Genomic DNA, 11043 nt, shown 5'->3' with positions numbered 1-11043 from the left:
GTGGCTGATGAGCTGGTGCTGGTGTTGGCAGGAGGCCTCAGTCCCTCATCCTGTAGACCTCTCCACAGGGCTGCCTGAGTGTCCTCACAGCATGGCCTCCCCCAGATCGAGTGATCCCAGAAGGAGCACCATGGGCCACCATGTCTCATGACCCAACCTCAGAAGTCACACACTGTTACTATTTCCACAATGTCCTAGCACAGTCAGCCCTATCCAGTGTGGGAGGGGATATTCATGAAGGCAGGGATTCCTGGGGACCATCTGAGGCTGGCATCCCCAAGACAAAGAAAGTATAAACATGAAGTTCTCAGCAGTATGTTTCTTCACAAAGATTTGTGGAAGCTTTTTAAAGGCCCCCCAACTACATAACACACGATAGCTGATATGGTTTGGATCTCTGTCCCCATCAAATCTCATGTCAAATTGTAATCCCCAGGGTTGGAGGTAGGGCCTGGTGGGAGGTGATCGGACCATGGAGACAGAGTTTCCATGAATGATTTAGCACCATCCCCCCTTGGTACTGTATAATGAGTGAGTTCTCACAAGATCTGGTTAAGTGTGTGGCACCTCCCTACTCTCTCTCTTCCTCCTGCTCCAGCCATGTGAAGTGCTGGCTTCCCCTTCGCCTTCCACCATGATTGTAAGTTTCCTGAGGCCTCCCCAGAAGCCAAGCAGATGCCAGCATCCTGCTTCCTGTCCACCCTGTGGAATCGTGAGCCAAATGTCTCTTCTTTATAAATTATGCAGTCTCAAGTATTCCTTTATAGCAGTGCAAGAATGGACTAATACAAAATCTGTGTGCTTATACTTTCATAGAACATCTCTGGAAGGATGTACTTTTCACTAACTTTTTGAATCTCACATTTTTCTACTCCTCTGATAAATATATATTTTAAAAATAATTATCGGATAATCAAAAGGAGTGTCCACTGAGTTTGGAAATAAGTTTTTTCATCTATCCAAACCACAAATATTTGCGAAGCTCCTACTGTGCATCAAGCTTTGTTCTTGGCACTGGAAATGGTGAAGGGACAGAGCTTCGCCACCCTCATGGACTGGGTTCTTTTCCTAGGGCTGCCATAACAAAATGCCACAGATGGAATCATGTAAGCAAGAGAAATGTATTGTCTCACCGTTGTGGGGGCTAGAAGTTTGAAATCAAGGTGTCAACTGGGTCGGTTATGTTGAGGGCTGTGAGGGGAGGCTCTGTTGCAGGCTGGCTTCTTAACTTGCGGATGGCCGCTTCATGTTCACGTGGCATCTTTGCCATATGTACGAGTGCCCACATTTCCCCTTTTTATAAGGACACCAGGCTATTGGATTAGGGCCTACCCTAATGACCTCATTTTAATGTGGGTTCCTTTGTAAAGACCATTTATTCAAATAACGTCACATTCTGTGATATTGAGGGGGTTGGGAATTCAACATAGGAATTTTCAGAGCGGGGACACAATTGAACTCGTAACACTGGCCTTACGTCGAGTGAGGGAGATGACAAGCAAAGGAGCCTATCATACCTCAGGAGCCCGGGGAGCTGGAGAGGAGAAAGCAGCCCAGGGGGAGGTCCACAATGGGCAAAGGCAGGGGTGGCCTGTGGGTAGAAAGTGGGTGGGAGCAGAAGTGGACAGAGGGTGGAGAGTCACCAGGAGACACATGCAGCTTTGAGGAGCTTTGGCTGAGCAGGGAGTCCAGGGTGGTGGCTGGAGGGAAACCTGGGATCTAGAGGGAGTCTTATCTGATTTTATGGTGAAAAATCTTGTAAGCTGAAAAGACAAAAAAAAAAAAAAATGCAGAAAAGGAGCGCAAGGCCGCAGGTGGAGGGTCGGGCCTCTTCTGGGTGTGGAGAGGAAGAGAGGGAGGGAGGAGAGGCAGGTGTGTGTGCATGGTGTGGGGTAGGAGACCTGCTGAGTGAGGAGGTGCCAGGCTGCAAGGGCCCTGAGGAGGGAGAAGGCTCAGGGTTTGGCTTAGGGACACAGGAAGCTTGCAGGGAGTGGGGGCTCCCAAGCCCTCTCTCAGCCCTCAGACCTCCCTCCCAATCCCCGACCCACCCCGGCAGCTTCTGTCCTTCCGTTTCCTTCCCATCTTTCCCAGGGTCCCTCCTACGGCCCGTGGGTCTGTCCCTCCCCACAGCTGTCCTGCTGATCAATGGATGCTGTGTTCTCTCTGGCTCCCCTCCACGTGTCCCCGCCTCGCAGGGGCCATGGCCTCACCCCGGGGGATGCACAGGCCTGTGGTCAAAGCAATCTCCATCTGGCCACAGGGAAGTTCCGCCTCCACATCTATGACAATATTTGAAATTCTTCAGAAGTTGCATTTTATGTTATCACACCCATTGGGTCCTGCCCATCTTTTGAAAACCCTCCAGGGACCCCCGACTGCTCAGAGAACAAAACCCAAACACTTTAAAGTGACCTCCAAGGCTCTGCATGCTTCAGCTTCTGCATTGCTTTGTAGCAGCGTTTTGTCTTGAAATAATTTTAGATTTATGGAAGAGTTGCAAAGACAGTATGAAAAATTCCAGTATTCCTTTCGCCGGTTCCCCTCATGTTAACATCTTACATCACCATAGGACATTTATCAAAACTAAGACATTAACATTGGTACAATGATGTGTTACTTTTGTAGGAAATGAAAGTAATTATGGATTTTTTTCATTTTTATTGTGGAACATGCCATAGAGACAAAGGCATATATGTACGGTCTGAAGAATAACAATAAACACCCTTGAACTCACCAATCCATTTAAGAAATAGAATACTACTGTTACCCCTGACACTCTGCATGCTCCTTCCTGATCAAACCCCCCTGCCTCAATGATTGAAGCAGGGATGTTAATTTATGGGAGCGACTCATGAAAGAAAAGAATTCATTACTTACAATTCCAAGACAAGGCATCACACAATGCCACAGAGGGCCACGGGGGCAGCACCAGGAAGCCGTGCAGATGCCTGCGTCATGCTTCCTGCACACCCTGTGGAGTGTACACCCTTGGGTGAGGAGGTAGAAGCAGGGGCAAAGACAGCACCAGGCCAGAGGCTTTACTGGAGTTTCCAGGGGAAAGGCGAGGCGAGGGAGACTAAACATCGTGCTCTCAGAACGGCGCACAATTTAAAACTCATTAATTGTTTATTTCTGGAACTTTTCAATTATTTTCGGACCGAGGTTGACCGCGGGTAACTGAAACCACAGAAAGTGGAACCGCAGATAAGCGGGGGCTGCTGTATAGTATATGATCGTCTTCATGTTACGTTTCTATTTTCTTTTTTGAGACAGAGTCTTGCTCTGTCGCCCAGACTGGAGTGCAGTGGCACAATCTCAGCTCACTGCAACCTCCACTTCCTGGGTTCATGCGATTCTCCTGCCTCAGCCTCCTGACTAGCTGGGATTACAGGTGTGAGCCACCAAACCCAGCTAATTTTTGTATTTTTAGTAGAGACAGGGTTTCACCATGTTGGCCAAGCTGGTCTTGAACTCCTGACTTCAAGTGATCCGCCCGGCCTCGGCTTCCCAAAGTGCTGGAATTACAGGCGTGAGCCACCGCACCCAGCCAATGTTTTTATGTTCGATTGTTAATGGCTATCTGGTTTCTCTCCAGGTGCACAATGCTTCTTTGAGTATCTCCGTGTCTGTGGCTGATATCCAGATGCAAGGCTTCTTCTGGGTATCCCTGGGAATGGGAGTGCATAGACATGCTGGTCAAATTACAGCACAGCCTCTACACCTTTCTGAAGATGGAAAACTGTTGTCCAAAGTTTACTTGCCTAACATGATGTAACTATCAAGCAAAAATAAAAATAAAATTAAGAATAAAAATTTAAAAATGAAAGGTATTTACATGTTCGCCCAGCTCCCTCCAGACACTCATCTGCCTTTGGTGCTGTCTGACTTTATTTATTTATAGAGATGGGGGCTTCCTGTGTTGCCCAGGCTGGTCTCAAACTCCTGGACCCAAGCCATCCTCCCAAAGTGCTGGGATTACAAGTGTGAGCCACGATGCCTAGCCTGACTAAGATTTTTGCCAATCCAGTGGGTATGTAATGATATCTCAGTGGGTCTTAATCCACACTTCTTTGATTGATAATGAGATTGAGCATTTTTCTCATGTTTTTAAATCACTTATGCTTCTTTTATGAAATTCCTGTTCTTTTGTTCCCCAATTTCTATTGTGTTATTTATCAACGTTTTTCTTATTGTTCATAGGTGTTTTTCTATATTATGGATGCTACTCTTCGGTCAGTCATGTGTGTTGCAAATCTTGCTAATTGTGACTCGTGTTTTCATTCTCTGAATTGGGGTCTTTTCATGAAAGGGCCCTCTAAATTTTAATGCAGTCAAATTTGTCAACTATTTTCTTTATGGGTTAAACTTTTTAATCTCAGTTTTTTAAAGTTTCATTAAAGAATCTTTTCATAAAGATGCTCTCCTATATTTTATTATAAAGTTGTAAAGTTTTACCATTTATATTTAAATCCTTAATCCATCTGGAATGGATTTTTAATGTGTGGGATGACATACGGAATCATTTTCATTTTCTTCCATATGAATAGCAAGTTATTCTGGCACTATTTCCTGGGAAGACCATCCTTTTCTCCTGGATTTGCGATGCAGGCTGTGTTGTTTATCACTTTTTCATATATGCATGAGAAAAAAATGTGTTAAAGAAAAAGCCAAGTGAAATAAAATGGTAGGCAACACTTTGGCCCAGCAAGTCCATGTCTAAGCATTTATCCTAAAGAACTAACTGTAAATGCAAAAAAAAAAAAAAAGAAAGAAAGATTTATCGCAAAGATGTGGTTTATAAGAGCCAAAAATTAGCAAACAATCTTATTGCATATGCAACAGAAGAAATTGTTTAAATAAATTTTTGTGCATCTATACAATGGAACATTATGCAGTAATTTAAAAAGATATGGTAGATTTTAAGGTGGTGACATGGAAAGAAAAATTGAAAAGTGCAGACTATGGAACCACATACAAATACAGTATAATCCTCACTATGTAATCTAGAGGTATGCTCTTAGACAAATTACAAAAGAGGGAGGATATATACCAAACTGCAAGTGGTTTTTCTGTATTATCTGACTTTAAAAAAAAATTGTCCTCTTAGCATCCCAGTATATTATCTGAATTTTTATAGTTATATCAGACAATTATAAATAAAACATAGTTCACGCTCTCCATGTTAAAAAAAATGATGTTGCATATGCTTAAGATAATACCATAGGACCCAGCAACCCATTCCTAGGTATTTTCTTAAGAATCTAAGAACATTTATGTTCACACGAAAGCCAGTATGTGAATATTCATCACAGTTCCATTCACCCAAAACTGGAGGCAACCCAGATGTCCTTCAACCAGTGTATGGGTAAACAAGCTGTGGTTCATCCACACGGTGGAATCTTACTCGGCAACAAAAAGAAACATTATTGATGGATGCGACACCATGGATAAACTTCAGAACACTGTGCTAAGTGAAAGGAGCCAGACCCAAAAGGCTACATACACTATGATTCCATTTATATGAACATTCTGGAAAAGGCACACTTAAAGGAAAACAAAACATCAGTGGTTGCCAGGGGCGGGATGGTGGGAGAGATTTACTATAAAGGGACACGGGGACATTTTGGGGGTGAAGGAACTGTTCTGTATCTTGATTATGGTGATGATTACATGACTATGGGTTTGTCAAAACTCATAAACCTACTAACTAGAAACTACCCACTAGAAAGGGTAAATTTTACAATATGTAAATTACACCTCAATAAAGAATTGCAAGCTATAAAAGGTGTTGCAGGTTATACTTTTGTAAATTAAAATACACCAACAATGTGAAAGCTAAAGAAAAATATGTGATGTAAGAACATTTAATGATATGGAAAAATATTCACCGTATTGTCAAATGAATATCCATGTTGCACAATGCTATAATACACAAGTCTATGTACACAAAGGCATGCATACACGCACACACCGGTAGAAAGAAAAAGACTGCTGGATAAAAGCCGCAAATTGTGTCCACAGGTCTCTCTGAGTGAAGGGGTCACTGCTGGTCTTTATTTTCTTTTGCTCCCTGGGTTTGCTGTTTTCCCACGACGTTTCCCACAATGTGTTCCCGCTGGAGTCCATGGCTGGCTCAGGGAGGCTGGGAGGAGGTGGCCACTCCACAGCTGGGAAAACCGCAGCCTCCCGATGAACCCTGGCTGACGACCTGTCTATGTTTACTTTTCCTCCCTGGGCAGACAAGACGGGAGACTGGAAGAAGGGGTCAGAAATTCAGACACAGAAGCCCCCTCCAGAGGCCACAGGCAGCCTGGCCCTCTCTGAACCAGTGGCTCCCACTCACTGGCCCCTTGTCTCTGCCTGGACTCCTGTGGATGAGTGGAAGGCCAAGAGGGCACCCTCTGGTGCCCACCAGATCGACTCCCAATTAATCACTTAACTGTGTGACCCTGAGCCAACTACTCAGCCTCTCTGTGCCTCGGGTCCCCCTCTGAACATGGGGATAAAGACAGCGCTTGCCTTGTGGGGATGTTGTGTGTGTATACATGCATACACACATGTGCAAAGAGCTTAGAGCCACGCCTGGTACCATTTACATGCTCAGTAAATGTTTCGGAGGATGGTTGTGATTACCCAGCAGACTGATGTATAAGCCTATTGTCCCATCTCGGGGCATGTGGAGGTCAAAGGATCGTAGTCCTAACAGCCCAAAAATAATGTTAAAATGACTCAAGGACTTCACTTGTGCTTCTGAGCATCCTGAAGGAAATAGGCAGAGTCTACAGAACTACTTCCTAATGCTCCCCTTAGTTCAACTGTCCACTTCCTCAGCACAGTCCCTGTCATGTCTTTGGAGGTCCCCCTTCTCCAGACTTCCTTCATTCAGCCAACAGTGTTTATTGAGCACCTGCTATGTGCCAGCCAGCTGCTGTTCTAGGCTCTTAGAATAAATCAGAAAACAAAATAAATGAAAAATGCCCATTGTTCACATGTAGATTCTAGAGGTCTCCCCAGAGCAAAGCCCAGGCCCTTGGCCTTCCTCTGCCCTGCCCCTTTCTTCCTCATTCTGCACCCAGAACCCATTCTGCAGCCCTTCCTGGGAGGGCGGGGGAAAGGAAAGACCTGAGTTGGCCAAGCCAGGCTCTCCAGCAGGCAGGGCTCCAGCAGAGGCTGGGCACCTTCGGCCATCAGCAACTGTGTCCCATTACCTGTGGAAAGCGCCAGCCCTGGCCTGGCAAACAGTAGGAGTTCATCAAGGGTGGCTTCGTTGTACAGTGGTTGCCTTGTACCCAGTTGGATTGGCAGCAGCTTCGGGGCACGAGGAACGACTGTTCACTCCTTGGGGAGCTTGCAGCACAGGGCAAGGTGCACAGTAGGCACTTGGTGGCCGGCAGGGCCCTATGGGTGAATCTCTTGCTGAGCCCATGGAAGGCCCATGTCAGAATCCAGTAATGTGCTGGGGAGGTGAGCTGGGGTGACCTGGAGGCCCAGCCAGGGTTCCTCTTAAAAGCCACAGGGCTCGAAGCCAGTACAGTGCTTCACCCCTTTTTATGCCCTCCCCTGGCTCATCTCCCATCCATTAGTCCTCAAGGTACATCTGTGAGTCCCATGGGTCAGGTAGTGGGTGCAATGGGAGGAGATGAGGGTGTGGACTTGTCCTCAGATCTACCTCTTAGTACCTGTGAGACATCAGCAACAACCCTGACCCTCTGTGTCTTCATCTGTAAAATGCATATATTAGTCTCTTCCTTGGTGGAAAGGATTAAATGAGATGTTGCATATGGAGGCATGTGAGAGTTTTGTAAGTGCTCATTCTCCCTTTTCCCTCAGGAAGAAAGCCTCCACCTTCAGACTATCAGGCACCTGGGGACAGACCCCAGGACACTGCCTTTTGTGGCTCTTACCACCCATGGTCACCTCAGTTACTCAAGCCACACATGCATGTTCATGTATCCCCCACATATACACAGAAACTCACGGGCGTTGTATCGACCAGGGTTCCTAGCTGCAAGGAACAGAAAGCAACCATGACTGACTTAAGCAGAAAAGGAATTTCGCAAACGGATATTATTTGATTTATGGAATCACAGGAAATTATCCAGGTCTCTACCTGGAAGGCAGAATGAACCTTATTAAAATTAGTTGAGATGCACACTTAGCACTGTGCCTTGCAGAGTAAGTGCTCAGTAAATATTATCCAATAATAATGAAAGCACGTCTTACAGTGTGACACCTCTTCTCAAAATCCTTTACATAGATCCAATTGTCTACCACGGAAACCCTGGCCTCTTGGCTGTGGATACTTGTGATGGGGGAGGTGGTGCAGGCTCCGAATTCTTTCCAAGAGTCTGCAAACCCGCAGAGCCATGAAGCATTGTCTGTAGGCCAGCACACGTCCTCCACCCCTCTGCCTGCTTCTCCGCTCTCCTAGTTCCTTCTCCCTCCTCTAGGAATTCAGCATTGCCACTCTGATTGGCTGGATTTGGGGACACTGATTGAGCCTTGTTTTCTAGTGGGCAGGAGGCTCTGTGGCTTAAAGGCCACTGGCCCAGCTGCCAATGAATCAGTACTTTGTTTCCCCAGGTAGAGTGGAGGCAGGGGGCAGGGAACTGGCAGGGCAAGTTTGGGGCATTCTGCTCCAAGGTCCCTCTAGCCAAACATTATCAAATGTCATCCAACATGCCCCTGGCTCTCCATTTTAGATGTCTGTAAACTGGGGACTACAAAATGCAAATGTGTTTAAAAGAGTTGCTAAATTTGCAGTGGCTTTTTCTCAGTCAGTGTTTTGCAGATCTAACTACTATCATGGGAGGACCTTTGTACTTGAAAAACTTGGAGGGTCACCCACCACCCAGAACAAGCCCAAAGCATGGCTCTCAGTGCCTTTGCTTAAACAGTTCCCTTCACCTGGCCTGCCCTTCCCCCATGCTCCTCCTAGGCCATCACAGATGCCAGCTCAGAGGGGCAGTTCCTGCCGGCTGCATGGTGTCCCCCCTGGGCTGTGCCACCAGCCTCTAGCCTTCATTGCTCCTTACCTGACCCCACCCATACATCTAGCAGGCAGAGAGATGGGTCCAGAAATGCACACCTGGTCACCTTGATTGCACTGAGCCCTGCCCAGCAGTCAGTTACCTGGGTTTTCCACCAGGCATCCATTTAGCTTAGTCATCTTCCTCTGGGACAGTGGCCGTTTGATGGTGACAGACCTAGGCCCAGGTTTCTCAGAATCAGGAAGATGAAGCAACAGGGAAAGCAGGTTGACCCTCGCTTCCTTCCCCTTCCACAGGAGGGTCCTGCCCAGGCTGACAGAGGAGGCATGAGTCCTGCCGCTTCCTGGCCTGTAAGATGTCCCTCAAGTTCAGGCGTGGTGGCTCACGCCTGTAATCCCAACACTTTGGGAGGCCAAGGCGGGCGGATCACCTGAGGTCAGAAGTTTGAGACCAGCCTAACCAATATGGTAAAATCTCATCTCTACCAAAAAAAAAAAAAATTAGCCAGATGTGGTGGTGTGTGCCTGTGATCCTACTCAGGAGGCTGAGGTGGGAGAATCGCTTGAACCTGGGAGGTGGAGGTTGCAGTGAGCCGAGACTGCACCACTGCACTCCAGCCTGGGCGACACAGGGATACCCAGCCAAAAAAAAAGTGCCCCTTAAGTTTCCCAGCCTGAATATATTCAGTCACCTGAGCCACTGAGAGGCTCCCCAATGGCTCCAGTCAGTGGCAGGAACTGGAAGTCTCAGGAGAGAAGGAAAACGGAACCCAAACCTTTGCAAACACTCAGACTGGCTGCTAAGTGCCACACATACATTTGATCACACTGACTCCTCCGGTGAGCCCCGTAAGGCTGGCGTTACTATCCCACTTTACAGATGAAGAAACTGAGGGTGGCTGAGGTAGCGACCTTTCCTAATGGGTGGGAGTGGGATTGAACTGAGCCTCACAGTCAACGTTTATCCCCCTAACAAAGAGTAATAACTGCCCCCGTGGCCCAGGCCTGGCTTGCCAAAGGCTGTACATTTTGTGTGGAATAAACCTAAGATGCCGTGGGAGGGAGGGAGTTCAGGGAAGGCTTCCTGGAGGACGCGGTGCTGCATGCTAGGCAATGGGAAATGCATCTTCAAAGGTGTGGAGGTGTGACAAAGTTTCACATGTTCAAGGTTATTTCTCTAAGTTAGTGTTTCTCAAGGGGTGGCATCAACTGGGAGCTTCCCAAGCCATGTGGCCTACCCTGTACTCAGGATCAGGGCGTGGGGCTTGCTTCTGGAAATCTGCATGGTCACAAGCTCTCAGGTGGTTGTACTTCAAAGTGGCAGTGCGAGAACCCATGGGGTGGGATGTGGAGGGCCCTGTGAGCCTGTTAAGGAAGTGGGCCTTGCCCCTTGGTGATGTGAAGCAGAGGGGGCATGGTGCTGGTGTCGGCTTCAGAGAGATCTCTTTGGCAGGTGTAGGTGACCAGCTTGGAGCCTGGGCACCTGAGACAAGGCCAGAGCAGCCATCAGGAGGCCAGACAGCAGGAATTAAGATCTGGACTTCAAAGTGGTCAGGAGGATAGAAAGAATAGAAAAAGAGAGAAGGAAGGCTTGAGGAGGGCTTCCAGGTTCCGGCTTTATGGAGGAGGCGACAGGGGGCTGGGTTGGGAGAACTAGTGGAGCCGAGCCAGCAGTGCAGCCCTTACACCCAGGCAGGTCAGGACCCCACAGGCCCTATGCCTCAGGGTGCCCCACACCTTAGAGTGCCTTCCTCAGAACTTTCTAGGTCCCACCTGGCACCTACAACGAGCTAGGCATGGCAGTGTCATCGGTGTGGGCACCCCAGGCCCAGGGTCAGGGCCTGATCTGCCGTCTCGTTCCTCATTTATTCTCTGTGGGACACTTTCCAGCCCTGGACCTTGAGGATGGGGTCTGCCAGGTGCCCTGAGAGCTCTGGAACTCATCCTATGAAGTATCCTGGGGCCCTGGGGCCAGGTCCCAGTTTCAGGAGGGTGCCTGGAGAGCTGATCATCCCTGCTGGCCAGTGCAATGTTACTCTGGTGGGGTCATGTGA

Source organism: Symphalangus syndactylus, chromosome 24, assembly GCF_028878055.3.
Source record: "Symphalangus syndactylus isolate Jambi chromosome 24, NHGRI_mSymSyn1-v2.1_pri, whole genome shotgun sequence".
NCBI classification, from domain to species: domain Eukaryota; kingdom Metazoa; phylum Chordata; class Mammalia; order Primates; family Hylobatidae; genus Symphalangus; species Symphalangus syndactylus.
Note: the sequence above shows the minus strand (reverse complement) of the source record.